The following is a 15,950-nucleotide window of genomic DNA, read 5'->3' on the forward strand; positions in this document are numbered from 1 at the left end:
AGAAGGGTACGGGTTTCCTAGGACTTGGCAACCTATTGGTCAATGCAGCTGTCATTCAAAGAGATGTGTGGCCAGCCGCAGGGTCGGGAAGCGGATTGGCCAAGATCCCTTTCATCCAGAGTCAGGGGCGGGTTTCCTAGGAACCGGAATCCGATTGGACAGCGTCCTGTCACTCAGACTGAAGGGGCAGCGTCTCGGAAAAAGGTGTCAGTTGGTGGCTGTATCTGTCATTTATAGTGAGTAGTCTTACAACACCAGGTTAAAGTCCAACAGCTTTATTTGGTAGCAAACGCCACTAACGTTCGGAACGGTGACTCACCGGACGAAGGAGCAACGCTCCGAAAGCTAGTGGCTTGTGCTACCAAATAAACCTGTTGGCCTTTAACCTGGTGTTGTGAGACTTCTTACTGTACTTACCCGAGTCCAACGCCGGCATCTCCCCATTATGCGGTTAATTTATACCGTGGGAGGCGGTTCTGGGAAATGGCGAAGTCGATTGGCCGAGGTTCCTGTCAATCAGACAAGAGAAAGTCATTTCCTTGGCATCCGGAATGGGAAAGTTCCTGTCACTGAAACGGCGGGAGGCGGGTTTGATTTCGTTGGAAGGCGATTGGTGAATCCTCCTGTCTCTCTGTGCCGGAAACACAGCTTTCCGGGAAATCTGTAAGTGGATTGGTTTAAGTGCCTGTCAGTCACAGTTGGAAGGCGGGTTTTTAAATTGTTTATTGGTGGAATGGTCAGACCAGCTGTCACTCATGAGTCGCCATTCACCTGACGAAGGGGCTAACCCCGAAACCTAGTGAGTTTACGATCAAAAAAATCGGTTGCACTGAAACCTGGTGTTGTCAGACTTTTTACTGTGTTTACCCCAGTGCAACGCCGGCATCTCCACATCATTCATAGTGAGGGGCGGTGTGACTTATTGACCTGAGAGGGAGGCGGATCTTCTGAAGCTTGGAGTCGATTGGTTAGTCCTGCTGTCACTCACCGTCTGATAGGCGGGTTTCCCGAAAATGAACGATCCCATTGGTAGCGGTGTCTGTCACTCAGGACGAGGAGGTGGGCTTCCGGTATACCTGTTAATGGATTGGCCGGAGCTCCAGGGAGGCGGGTTTGCTGAGCTTTGGAAGGTGATTGGTTCGTTCTCCCGTCACTCTTAGCGAGGAATACCGGTTTCCGGGGATTCTGTAGTCGGATTGCTGAAAGCCCCTGTCAGTCAGATTGCGGGAGGAGGGTTTCTGTACAACCCTGAATTCGATTGGTCGGATCCTCTATCACTCAGGAGGATTTCCGGGACGTGGCCTTGGCACTGAGGCGGTGAGTTTGAGGTGGCATCGTGTTGTGTGGGGATTTAGGTTCGGTGGTTTTTAGATTTATTATTGTCACATGTATTAGTGTACATTGAAAACTATTGTTTTTTGCGCTATACAGACAACGCATACCGTTCAACGAGAAGAAAAGGAGAGAGTGCAGAATATAGTTACAGTAAGTAATCTCACAACACCAGGTTAGAGTCCAGCAGGTTTATTTGGTAGCACGAGCTTTCAGAATGTTGCCCTTTCGTCAGACCAGTGCAAGGTTTGTTTTATAACCAGGGCATGTGTAGACAGGAACTCAATTACAAGATAATGGTTGGAATGTGAGTCTTAACAGATTATCAAGTCTTTACAGATGCAGACAATGTGAGTGGAGAGAGGGCTAAGCACAGATTAACCTCCTTAAACTGTGCTTACCAACGATTTACCATGCTGACCCCAGTTCAACACTGGTAACTCCACATTATAGTGTTTAGGTCACAGCTCGGCTGTAGAGAATGGTCAACTCAGTGTGAGGTAGGTCCATTCAGAAGTCTGACGGCAGCAGGCAAGAAGCTGTTCTTTAGTTGGTTGGTACAAGACCTCAGAATTTTGTATTTTTTTCCCAATGGAAGGAAAAGAATACGTGTGTGGTGTCCTTAATTATGCTGGCTGCTGTTCTGAGGCAGTGGGAAGTGTAGACAGAGTAATGGGTGGGAGGCTGGTTTGTGTGATGGACTGGGCTTCATTCACAACCCTTTGTAATTTTTTTTGTCATCTTGGGCAGAGCAGAAGTCATACCAAGCTGTGAAACAACCAGAAAGAATGTTTTCTATGGTAGATCTGTAAAAGTTAGTGAGAGTTATAGCGGTCGTGCCAACTATCCTCAGCTTCGTGAAAAAGTCGAGGCATTCGTGGGCTTTCTTAACTACAGCTTCAGTACGGAGCAACCAGGGCAGGTTGCTGGTGAAGATCTTGACTATTTCCACTTCATCTCCATTGCTGTAGACAGGGGCATTTTCTCCTCTACGCTTCTTGAAGTCTATCACTATCTCTTTCATTTTGTTGACGTTGAGGGAGAGATTATTGTCGTCATACCAGTTCCCCAGATTCTCTCTTTTCTGTATTCTATCTCATTATTATTTGAGATCTGACCTGTTACAGTAGTGTGTTATCACCAAACTTGAAAATGGAGTTGGGGGAAATTTGGCCACGCAGTCATAAATGTACAAAGGCTATAATAAGGGGCTGAGGGCACAGTCTTGGAGGGCACCGATGTTGAGGGTGATCTTAGAATATAGAACACTACAGCACAAACAGGCCCTTCTGCCCACAAGTTTCGGCGATCATATCCATACCTACCAGGCCATAGAACTATCTGTAGCTCCCAATCCCATTGAATCCGATGTACTCATCCAGAAGTCTTTTAAAAGACCCCAGCGAGTCCACCTCCACCACCACTGATGGTGGCCGATTCTATTCACTCACCACCCTCTCAGTAAAAAAATTACCTCTGACATCCCCTCTGTACTTGCTCCCTAGCACCTTAAACCTGTGTCTTCTCGTAGCGACCATTTCAGCCCTGGGAAATAGCCTCTGACAATCCACCCTATCTATGCCGCTCAACATTTTATAAAGCACTATCAGGTCGCCTCTCAACCTCCGTCTCTCCAGGGAGAAGAGACCGAGCTCCCTCAACCCATCTTCATAAGGCATGCCTCCCAATCCAGGCAACATCCTTGTAAATCTCCTCTGCACCCTCTCAGTAGCTTCCACATCCTTCCTGTAGTGAGGCGACCAGAACTGCGCACAGTACTCCAAGTGGGGTCTGACAAGGGTCTTATAAAGTTGCAGCATTACCTCCCGACTCCTAAACTCAATCCCTCGATTAATGAAGGCTAGCACGCCATACGGCTTCTTGACTACATCCTCCACCTGCGAGGCTGATTTCTGAGTCCTATGGACTCAGACCCCACGGTCCTTCTGCTCCTCAACGCTGCTAAGAGTCCTACCCTTGATATTGTACTCCTTCATACCATTGGACCTATCAAAATGGACCACTACACATTTATCCGTGTTGAAGTCCATCTGCCACTTCTCCGCCCAGTCTTGCATCCTATCTATGTCACGCTGCAACTTCTGACATCCCTCCAGACTATGCACAACACTTCTTGGAGGAAGTGTTGTTGCCTAGCCTTATTGATTACAGTCTGTGGGTGAGGAAGTTCAGGATCCAGTCGCAGAGGGAGGAGGCAAGCCTCAGGCGTTGGAGTTGGAGATAAGTTTTGCAGGAATAATGGTGTTGACGTCTGAGCTGTAGTCAGTAAAGAGACTGACGTTGTTGTCTTGGTGGCCCAAGATTGCATGTAGAGCCAGGAAGATGGCATCTGTCGTGGCAGTCGGTGAACTGTAATGGATCCAGACAATCTGGGAGGCCAGAATTGATTCATGCTATACTAACCTTTCGTAGCACTTCATAATGATGGATGTCGGAGCCACTGCACAATAGTCATTAAGGCACACTGCCTGGTTTTTCTTTCCCACTGGGATAGTGGGAGGGAGTGATAGTAGCTGCCTAATTTTATCCTCGGAGTGGATATATTATTGAAAAGTTTTAATTCTTGTTATCATTCACTCGCTGGAAGCGTCATGGCAACGGCTTTAGTGAGTGAGCTGGAGAATAACTTCTTCACCAAAAACCTGCTGCACAACGAGGACTGGAGTAAGGAGAAGTGAGGGAGGAGGAGGGAGGAAGAGGTTGACCAAGAAGTGGGGGTGGACATAAAGAGGAGTGGGAAAGGGGGCGCAGGGAGATCTGACAGGGGAAGAAGTTGGGCGTTTGTGATGGTTTTTTTAAAATTCCTTCAGCTTTGGAACAGATTGTTACACAGGGTAAAACTCCTTTTAATCTGTATTTGTGTTCACGTACTCTGCTGACCCAGTGAGTGAGCCCATGGTGCTGGATGTACATGATGTACTCCAGATTGTACCATTCTAATGTGTCATCCATTTCACAGTGAGATGGGGAAGTCAAGTGTTGTTTATTTGCTTATTTGGATTCAATATACAGCATCAGCATTTAAATTAACAAACCATAGTCACATCTTCAACTGTTTAAACCCTGATGCCTGGAATGTTCTCACGGCAGCTCATTCCAACCAGTCCATACTGGTGTTTGGGTTCCGTTTGGATTTCCTTCATCTTTCCTTTTTGCCCACTTACTTAACCTGTCAATGTTGATTTGATGTATTATTGTCACATGTATTGGTATACAGTTCCAACCGTTGTCTCTTACGTGCGATATAGACAAAGCATACATGGTACATATGGGAGATGGAAAGGAGAGGGTGCAGAATGTAGTGTTACAGCCAGGGTGTAGACAGAGATCAACTTAATATAAGGTAGGTCTACTCAAAAGTCTGATGGCAGCAGGGAAGAAGCTATTCTTGAGTCGGTTGGTATGCAACTTCAGTCTTTTGTATCTTTTTCCTGACAGAAGAATGTAGAAGAGAGTATGTCCGGAGTGTGTCGGGTCCTTGATTATGCTGGCTGCTTTTTTTGAGAAGTGGGAAGTGTAGACAGAGGCAATAGATGGGAGTCTAGTTTGTGTGATGGACTGAGCTATGTTCACAATCTTTGTAGTTTGTTGCAGTCTTGGACAGAGCAGGAATTATACCAAGCTGTGATACATTCTGAAAGGTGCATCTGTAAAAATTGGTGAGAGTTGTAGCATTCATGTCAAATTTCCTGAGCCTCCTGAGAAAGTAGAGGCATTGGTGGGCTTTCTTAACTATTGCATTGGCATGGAGGGACCAGCCAAGACAGGTTGTTGGTGATCTGGATACCTAAAAACCTGAAGCTCTTGACCACTTTGACTTCATCCCTATTGATGTAGATAGGAGCATGCCCTCCACTACACTTCCTGAATATCTCTTTGCAAACTGTATGCATCCCTCCCACAATTTGCCCCGCCACCTATTTTTATGTTTCTGCAAATGTGGCTACAGTACATTCACTTCCTTCCTCCAAGTCATTAATATATATGATAAACCATTGCAGCCGCAGCACTGATCCCTGTAGAATCCCACTCCTTGAAAAATAACCCCTTATCCCCACTCACTGTTTCCTGCCCTTCAGCCAATTCTCAATTGATGCCAATATAGTACCTCTAACACCATTGGCACTAATCTTATGACTTAACCTTTTGTGAGGTACCTTGTTGAACATCTATGGGAAGTCCAGATGCAACACATCTACTGTTTCCCTTTATCAAATCTGGTTGAGATTTCCTCAAATAATGCTAATAAACTTGTCAGACATGATTTCCCTGTCATGAATCAGTGCTGACTCAGCTTGATTAGATTATAATTTTCTAAATGTGCCCCTATTACTTCCTTAATTGATTCTGACATTTTTCCAACAATAGATATTAGGCTAATCAGCCTATAATTACCTACTTTTTGCCTCCTTCCTTTTATTGAATAGCAGTGTCACATTGGCAGTTTTCCAATCCTCTGGTAGTTCACCAGGATCCAAGGATTTTTGGTAAATTACAATCAATATAGTTACTTCATTTAGCATTCTAGGATGCAAGCCATCAGGGCGAGGGTACCGATCTTCCTCTAGCTTCATTAGTTTATCAAATACTACTTCTCTAGTGATGGTACTCAAATTCCTCCCCCGTGTTCTTTTGTATTAATGGGATGTTTCCAGTATCTTCCTCCGTTAAAAACTAACACAAATTATCTGTTTTGCTCCTCTGCCGTTTACCTGTTCCTCACAACTGTCATCCAGATTCATTTTCAAATGGGCCTGTATTCACGTTGATCCCTCTCTCTCTCTTTTCATATGTTTAAAGAACCTCTCATTGTCAGATTTTACATACCTTAGCCTTCCTTACATGGAGCCTGCACCAACAACAATCCCACCCAGAGCCTATCCAGTCACCCCATGTATTTACCCTCCTGATCCCCCCCTGACTCTAAGTGGCAATTTAGTACAGCCGATCAACTTAACCTGCAGATCCTGAGTGTGGGAGGAAACCGGAGCACATGGAGAAAATCCATGCAGACATGGGAGAACGTCCAAACTCCACACAGACACTCACCCTTGAACCTGGGTTCCTGGCACTGTGCGGCAGCATTGCTAACCACTGTCCCGCACATAGGAATTCCATTTCCTTATCCCTTTAACTGAGTCCTCTGTCCAATTAATATCAGGGTAGTGAAATCCCTCACCCCCTTCTCCAACAATTATAATTCTGTTCTTTACTCAGTTTCTGAATATGTCCTTGTATTTCTTTCTCCACCTTCCTCCCATTGCAGTATGATGCATCCTGAGAATGCTCAGAGAACTGCCTTGGCATATGTTATCAAAGGCGCTACATAAATGCAGGTTGCAGTCAATTTCTGTAGTCATGTTGGGAGAAGGTTACAGTTCCCAATGTGTATGGAAATCTGCTGCCCTTACTCTAGTCAATAGCACGTGGCTGGGAGTTCTGAGGTCAGAGTTGGGTTGGTGACTAGTGCAGTAGCAAAGGGTTGTGTTGATCCAGTGTCTTTACTGTAGAAAACCTTGTCGACGTGTGAAGACAAATAGAGGAGCAGCTCTACTTTCCTAGAGATTGAACTAAAGCAATTCCAGTATCAATTTTTCTAAAGCATTTAAAATGTGCAGTAACTGTTGAGGAAATGAATAACCAATGAGTGAAAATCATTCAAAACTGAGGACAGTCAGCAGTGGGAAAATGCCAGAATCTAATGTTAATAAGAACATAAGAAATAGGAGCAGGAGTAGGCCATCTAGCCCTTTGAGCCTGCCCCGCCATTCAATAAGATCATGGCTGATCTGTCGTGGCTCAGTTCCACTTTCCCGCCCTCTCCCCATAACCCTTAATCCGCTCTCTTATCAAAAACCCATCAACCCGCGTCTTAAAAATATTTAGCGAGGCAGCCTCCACCACTTCAACGGGCAGAGAATTCCATAGATTCACCACCCTTTGAGTGAAGAAGTTCCTCCTCAACTCCGTTCTAAACTGCCCCCCCTTTATCTTGAGGCTGTGCCCCCTAGTCCTACTGTCTTTTTTGAGCGGGAAGAGTCTCTCCACCTCTATCCTATCCATCCCATTCATCATCTTATATGTCTCAATGAGATCTCCCCTCATTCTTCTAAACTCTAACGAGTACAAGCCTAGTTTATTCAGCCTCTCCTCATAGCTCAACCCCCTCAACTCCGGTATCAGCCTAGAAAACCTCCTCTGCACTCCCTCCAAGGCCAAAATATGCTGTGAAAATGCTGATAAATAAATGAAATTGAGACGCACTTATGAGGTAATGATATTTGAGAAGGATTATTTTGAGAACATGTCTAGTCAGATGGATTAGTGGGTGAGGGAGATGCGGAGGAATCGTGTGTAGAGCAGTTGGAGTTTCAAAAATCATTTGATATGGTGCCACGCAAACTTGTCCAAAATGATTAGTCCTGTGATTGGGGGGGTGATATATTAACATCAATAGAAGATTGGTTAACAATTGGAAGGTGATAGTTAGAGAGACTCTGCAGGGATTAGTGGGTTATTTACAGTCTATATCAGTGACAGTCATGAGACGTCCCAGTTTGCTGCTAGTATGAAGTTCAATGGGACAGTTTGTGTGGAGAACAGAAAAGGGCTTCAAAGAGATATGAAGAGGTTGTGAGTGGACAAGGACATGGTGGATGGAAGACAGTGTGGAGCAGGGTGACGTTTTTCATTTTGTTAACAAAAATACAAAAAGTGCTGAATATTTTTGGGATGGAGAGAGACTGGAAAGTGTTTGCTTTCAGAGGGATCTGGGTGTCTATGTACAGTTAATGTGCAGAGATAGAAAACAATTAGGAAGATAAATGGTATCTTTGTTAGTTCAAAGCAATTGGAGCAGTAAAGAGATCTGAGTGTAGTTGATTGGTGACTTGGTGAGTATTGTGTAGAGTTTTGGTCACCTCTCCTAAGGAATGATACAGCAGGGAGTGTCATAGAGGGAAGCCTGTGAAGGTTTGTTTGACTGATTTCTGGGATGAAGGAGGGAGGTGGATGGCTCCAAAGAGCACAGCTGGTGGTTAGTAGGCAACTCGTGACAAAACGTCCATTCTCCTCGGTGAATGATCATTCTTGACAAGGGCTCATGTGTTCAGTCTGTCTATAACGCAAAGACAATGGCCTCTGTGTAAAGTCTAAGGGACAGTGGAGTCAAACAGGATGATGTTGGAGGAAGGCTACTCGCACAAGGCTCTCATCACCCTGGTCAAAGAGCAAGGTTTCTATGTACATTCATGTATTAACAGGAGCAACATCCATCTCTGCTTCTCCAGGATGTCATTTGCCTAGAAGGATTGAAGTGGGGATGTCATGTCTAGACAGGACCCAGACAAAGAGCGTCACACTGGCCTGCAGGTTTTGAATTGGAGGGAAATTTGTCAAGTGTGTGCTCACTAAATTCATTATTTCAGTGCATTCATAGATGTATTGAGATATTGTTGATGAAAGCTGCAGGCAACCCTGCCTTTGTACTGACTCTCATCCAGATGAAGAGAAGGAGGGTCTGTCACAGATTGACACAGGGTCAGGAGGGGAATGATGTGGCAGACAGGTCCATGTCAATCCGATAGCTACCAGATTCCAGGCAGATTAAACTGGTACATTTATTGAATTTCTTTCAATCCTTCACTGGCTGGACAGCCTCAGGATTTTTTTTACTTATTTACTGACATTATTTTCCTCTCGTGTACCTTGACTTATGAGAGCAGAATTAAACTTCACTAGTTAACATGTTCCTTGCTGTGGGTTTGATCCTTTCCATGCAGTAGACTCTTAAAATACAGGTGATGCTAAGTGCACACATGAGGACCTGCACAGCTCCCTGTTCCCCCACAACCTCAAGACACCTGTCAGTAGAATTGTGATTTCACTCATTCACTCACAAAGTCTGTGTGTACAGCGGCTTGAAAACAGTATCAAATCTAAACTCGCCAGGGATACACTCATGTCACCCTGACATCTGCTCCCAGTGGGGGACTGAACTGGCAGAGAGCTCTTTCAGGCAGAACCAGATGGATGGGCCCACAGGGAAGAGGAGCAGCATGAGAACAACATTCAGCCCTTTAAGATCGCTGTCGAATGCAGATTGATGACGGATGTTCATGTTTCCTGCTCCTGATTGTCAACTGTACATCATATTTGTAGTCCACTTGCTGAGCCTCTCATCTGCACTGTGCGGTGCAACCAATCTGAACCCACCAATCATAGACATACCGATAGGTCTCAGTCCTAGATTGCCTTAACTTAAGTATGAGACTGTGATCTGCCACTCTGGCTCCCCAACCAAGGTAAACATTTTCCTGCCTGAGCCTTATAGAGGCCGATGATTGCTGCTGATGCTTCACATCGATAGCCCGGCACTTCACAGCACAATCCAGTACACAGGCCCAATCTATTCTCTCTCTCTCTCTTTTTCTTTCCTCATGCACTCAAAACCCGACCCTTGAATGATGTCCATAGAAATTTGTTTGCCAAATCTTGATGTGAGGTCTATTGCCAGCCTTGATAGGCAGATGAACGTGACACACAAATCTTCATGTGACATCTGAGAAAGGCTTCAAAACCAGGAGCAAGAGAAAGCCATTCGACCCATTGAGCCTGCTCCACCATTCGATTTGATCGTGCTTGAGCCCCCTCTCAATGTCATAATGCTGCTTTCTCCCCATTCCCCAGGATGCCATGAGAGTGTAGAAATCTATCTATTTCCTCATTAAACATATGCAGTGATTTTTGCCTCCACACCTTCTGTGCTAGAGAATTTCACAGGTTTCCCAAGCTGAGTGAAGATGTTTTTCCTCACTGCAGTCCTAAATGGCCTTTGCTACATCATGAGAAGGTGAACTCTTGTGGTTTACCCCCAGCCAGAGGAAATAACATCTCCACATCCAGTCTTTCCAACCCTGTCAGCATTTTATATGTTTCAATAAGTTCCCTCTGAATTTTCTTACCGTGGTGCATACAAGACTAGTCACCAAAATCTCTTCTCATTCAACAATCGGGAATCAAATTGGCGAGCCTCTGCTGCACTCTCTACCTGTTAAGTATGGCCTTATACTGGTAAGGAGACAAAACCTGCACACAATTCTCCAGATGTGGTCACACCAAGGCCCTGTACAGCTGCAGCGAGACACCCTTGCTCCTATAGTGAAACTCCTTGCCAATGAAGGCCAACATAGCATTTGCCATTGTAACTGCTCAGTGCATCCGCATGTTTCCTTTCAATGATTAGTGTGCAAGGGCACCGAGGCCCCGTTGTAAATTATTTCACCATTTAAATAATACTCTGCCGCTCTGTTTCCTACTAAAGTGGATAACTTTCCACTTATCCAGCTCATTGCAGATCTGCCATATATTTGACCACCCACCCAACTTGTCTCAATCACCCAGATGCCTCTTAACATCTTCTTCACCACTCACATCCCCACCAAGTTTCAGATTGTCAGCAAACTTGGAATATTTGCATTTGAAATGAAAACTGAAAATGCTGAATAAGCTCAGCAGGTCTGGCAGTACCTGTGGCGAGAAGCAGAGTTAAATTTCAGATTTCAACAATCCTGCCCCACAAACTCTGCAGAAATATTGCATTTGGTTCCTTCATCCAAATTATTGATATAGATTGTGAATAGCTGGACAAGGTACTGCAGAAGATGGAAACCTGGAACAGAAATGCTGGAAATACTCAGCCGGTCAGGCAGCATCTGTAAGGAGAAATAGAATTAATGTTTCAGGTTTCAGTGGGTGGCACGGTAGCACAGTGGTTAGCACTGCTGCTTCACAGCTGCAGGGACCTGGGTTTGATTCCCGGCTCGGGTCACTGTGTGGAGTTTGCACATTCTCCTTGTGTCTGCGTCGGTTTCCTCCCACAGTCCAAAGATGTGTGGGTTAGGTTGATTGGCCATGCTAAAATTGCCCGTTAGTCTCCTGAGATGATTTGGTTATAGGGTGAAGCGGGTAAAATATGTAGGGACATGGTGGTAGGTCCTGGGTGGGATTGTGGTCGGTGCAGACTTGTTGGGCCGAATGGCCTTTTTCTGCACTGTCGGGTTCTATGATTCTAACACTGATGAAAGGTCATCTCGACCTTTTACTATATGAAAAAATGTGGGATTCTCTCTCCCGAGAGCCTGTGGATACTGGGACGATTGAAGCTTCCCAGAATATCAAGGGATATTGGAGATAAGGTGGGTAAGTGGCGTTGCAATAAATTAACCATGAAACGCGGAAAAGGGCTGAATGGATCACTGCTATCTTCCTCTGAACAGTTTCAACCCGGTGAGATGTTAAACCAAAAGCAGCGTCTGTCTCAAGTGGATGTTTCAAATGCCAGGGTTAAGAGCAGCAGGGGAGTTTCCCCGGTGCCCTGGTCAACATTCCTCCCTCAATCAGCACCACCAAGGAGGAATTATTTGCTCATTCACCTGCTTTCTCTCTCTCTCTCTCTCTTTGGGACCTCGTGTTTTTAAAGTGGCTTCTGCGTTTCCGAGTTAACGGCAGTTCCTGCACTTGTGAGTAATTCATTGCGGGTGCAGTCAGTTTCTGGGATGGTTTGAGACTCTGTGAAGTCGCCTTTCATTGTTACAAAGCGCACCGCTGCCACCTGCTGACAGAATCTTGGTGCTGCAGGAAGTTTCTCTCTGTCGACGCTGCCCAAACCCCTCATTATTTTGTTAGCTTCTGTTCATTCCGCACTCAACAGTCCCGATCTCTTCATCGGCTTTTTTTAAAAGTCTGTCAAATTCAGATTTTAAATTGATTCTTGGTTAGTTATAATTTGTCATTTAAGAAGAGAATTCAAATGTTATTGCACGCCTTGTGTGTCGAAGGTTTTCTTGATTTCACTTCTTGAAGCTCTTCGTCTCATCTTTATGCAGTAAGAAGTCTCACAACACCAGGTTAAAGTCCAACAGGTTTATTTGGTGGCAAAAGCCACTAGCTTTCGGAGCGCTTGCTGCTCTTTCATCAGGTGACGAAAGACTTTAACCTGGTGTTGTGAGATTTGTTCCTGTGTTTACTCCAGTCCAACGCCGGCATCTCCCCATCTCATCTTTATACCATACACCCTCTCATCTGCTCCCGAGTCCTAGAAGGAGCAAAATAGTTTCTCTCCATCTACCCTGTTGTCAATATAGGTATCCTAAATCGATGCAGAATGGAACAATGAGGAATAGGAGTAGTGATTCAATCACAGACCCTTACGTCTGAACCAGAAAGTCCCTTTGGAGGATTTGGTAACCAGAGAAGGGGGTTTATGGATTGATATTCCTTCTGAGACTTCCACCCTATTTTCCAAAGTGAAATAGTGTATGAAGATATGAAACATCGATTTGAAGATACTGAGGTGGAGAAACAATTTCTATCGATTTAATTATTAACAACGTGGAAAGAAATAAATTGCCTTTAAACACTTGCATTTGTGACCAAATTTAGAATTGCAGGCTCAGATAAGCAATAGTCTGACAGATGTTAAACAGTTTTGTTGACAAAAGCACTCTGGAGTAATTTGAAGAAGCTGAATTCTTCAATGTCTCACACAGACTCAGCTGTCTGGCAGAATCAGATCCCAATGCTCGTGCACCACGATTGTATGTAGAACATGCGGCTCTCTATATCTTCTCGGACTCTGAACTCTCCTCCTGGTCGTCCCAAGGGCAGTCACTCAGCACTCGCCCACATTCACTGCCTGATGACATTTACAGACTTTGTCGAACAAGAAAAAACTGTGACCATCAAACTAAATTTGGAAATACAATTCGAGAACAGTGATTCAATTTATAAACTAAATGATTTAAAATCAAATCAAATGATGTGATACAATTAATATACTAAATTTACAAAAACACGGTGGAAGATGGCATTGGAGAATGAGTGTTTCTCACTAATCCGTTTTTAATAATTTAATGATATTGATTAAAAGACATTAACGTCCTTCCAAATTAAGGTACCCAAAATGCTCAGGATGAGTGAAGACGATCTGTCGCCATCAGAAAGCTGAAACGTTCGGGGTGGAGCAGCTCAGTGGGGTCGGAGTGCAGGCTCAGCAACAACGAGAGCGCCTCTCTGGGCCCAGTCTGAGCCGCAAGGCCCAACGAGTGCCCCGGGGGAGATCGGTAACCAAAAAGCGATGGTGCAGCACCTTCCCCATCCGAGCCGCCACTTCCGGGATTCTCCTCCCCTTTTCATTGAGTCGGACTCACAACAAAGGAGCCGATCGGAACGGCCGGCCCAAGGGAGCATGCGCACTATCATCAATACAGGGTGAAAGGAGCATGTTGAATAGAGTGGTTTCTGGAGCGCGGAGCATTGTGGGATTTAATATCGCCATTCTCAACAGATTTGGTATGGTTTATTGCAGCCTGACGGAAGGTCTGTTTCTCTCCACAGATGTTGCCTGAGGTGCTGAGTATTTGGGCGGCACAGTGGCACAGTACCCAGCACTGCTCCCTCACAGGACCAGCGACCCGAGTTTGATTCCTTGCTTGGATCACTGTCTGTGCGGAGTTTGCATGTTCTCCCTGTGTCTGCGTGGGTTTCCTCCGGGTTCTCCGATTTCCTCCCACAGCCCAAAGGACGTGCTGGTCAGGTACATTTGGCCATGCTAAATTCTCACCCTGTGTACCCGAACAGACACCAGAGTATTGCGACTGGGGGATTTATACAGTAACTTCATTACAGTGTTCATGTAAGTCTACTTGTGACAAAAAAATTAACTTAACTATTTCCAGGATTTTCTCTTTCATCTCAGATTTCCAGCATCCTCACCATTTATCTGTTGTAATATTGCCAATGTTGCTCACAGAACCGAGGTGAGAAACACAGCCAAAGTAAGTGCTAATTGTTAGCAGACCAGAACGGTGAGCGCAGAATTGTCTTTTGTGTAAGTTGCATCAGTTTGAATCTGAGTGGAGATGGCAGGAAATCCGTTGATTTCAAAGTTGCGTGCTCTAAGCCCAGTGGAGCTCAATAAATTCCAGCGTGGGATTGCTAAGAAATGTAGATTCTCGAGGAGTTTAGATCGCTAAAACTATTTGATACGTGGAGTGCCATGTAGAAGCTAACTTTCCTTCTGCAGCAACTACCCAACCATGACCACGACTATCTCAAAGATAACAGCAATTGACACATGGGAGTACCACAATTGGAAGTTGTCCTTCATGTGACTGTCCATTCTGACTTGGAAATATATTGCTCTTCCGTCAGTGCCACTGGGTCGAAATCCTCGGACGCACTCCTGAGCAGCACAGACGGTTTACCTACAGAAAATGGACTGCAGCGACTGAAGAAGACAGATCACTGTCACCTTCTCAGGATGGGCAATGTCTGCATGGATTTCCTCCCTGTGCAATAAATATTGCCCTAGGCTAGCGACGCCATATCCAGTCTTAGTTGTTTTCTTGTCTGTATTCTGATTCTGCGCAGTCCTCCAGTCACTGTGTATGAAGTGAGAATATTTTTTTAAAAAGTAAATCACGTTCTGCTACGTGCAAATCGTTCCTTTCTAAATTGTTCCCATCTAAACCGTTGTAAAAGGAGTTTCCAAAATACATCACTATCAATCCAATCCAGTCCAGGGTGACACAGAGGCACAGTGATTCACACTGATGCCTCAAAGCGCCAAGGATGCGGTGCTTCAATGGCAGTGCTCCCATGTGTCAGTTGCTGTTACCTTCGACACGGTAGTGGTCATGTGTTGGGAAGTTGCTGCAGAGGGAAACTTAGCTCCGGAAGGTCTCAACAATCCCCCTCCTACAGCTTTCCTCTCCCTTGCTGAACATGTCCTCTCTCTCAGAACAATTCTCCTTTAAGAGATCTCACTTTCTGCAACTAAAAGTAATAGCTTTAAATTATTATTTCACATTGGAATGTATCTCCTCTGTATATTCTGAAATATTCCTTTAAAGATCTGCCACCACCTCTGGGGATCTATCTTTTAAGCAGATTTGCTATTTATCTTTATCTAGCTCTGCTTCCATTACTACATGACTGCCCTTATTTATGGTTAAAACACGAAACTTTGGTGCACTCTTCCCTCCCTAAAACTGAATTTAAATTTCAAACGTGTCATGGTTGCTGCTATCTAGAGATACCTTCATTATGAGTTCATCAGTGAACATTTTCTCCCTGCACTATACCAGCATGAGTATAGCCTGCCCTCTGGTTGGTTCCACGATGTGCTGTTCTAAGAACTTATCCCACAATTATTATATGAACTTTTCAGCAATGCCAATTTTTCCCATCCACTGTTTTCAATCTCATTGTAGATTCAAAACACCCCTGATTATTGCAGCACCGTTCAGACAAGCTCTCATTATCTCTCCTCTTTTATAGACTGACCTACTGTGTAGTACCAATTACGGGGCCGTACACCACTCCCACAAGTGACTTTCGCATTTATACTTTCTCACCACACTGAAAGTTATATTTACACCCTGAGTTGCAGAACTTAGGTTAACCCTCTCTAATGTGCATCATTTATTTAGCGAGCTTCCTCTCCATCTTTTCTCAACCTCCTATCCTTCCCAAATATCACATTGCCTTTCCACTCTATGCCATCCTGTCGCCATATCGTTGCAAGTACTAACTCA

Source organism: Carcharhinus amblyrhynchos, unplaced genomic scaffold (assembly GCF_965287045.1).
Source record: "Carcharhinus amblyrhynchos unplaced genomic scaffold, sCarAmb.v2.hapA scaffold_73, whole genome shotgun sequence".
Lineage (NCBI taxonomy): Eukaryota > Metazoa > Chordata > Chondrichthyes > Carcharhiniformes > Carcharhinidae > Carcharhinus > Carcharhinus amblyrhynchos.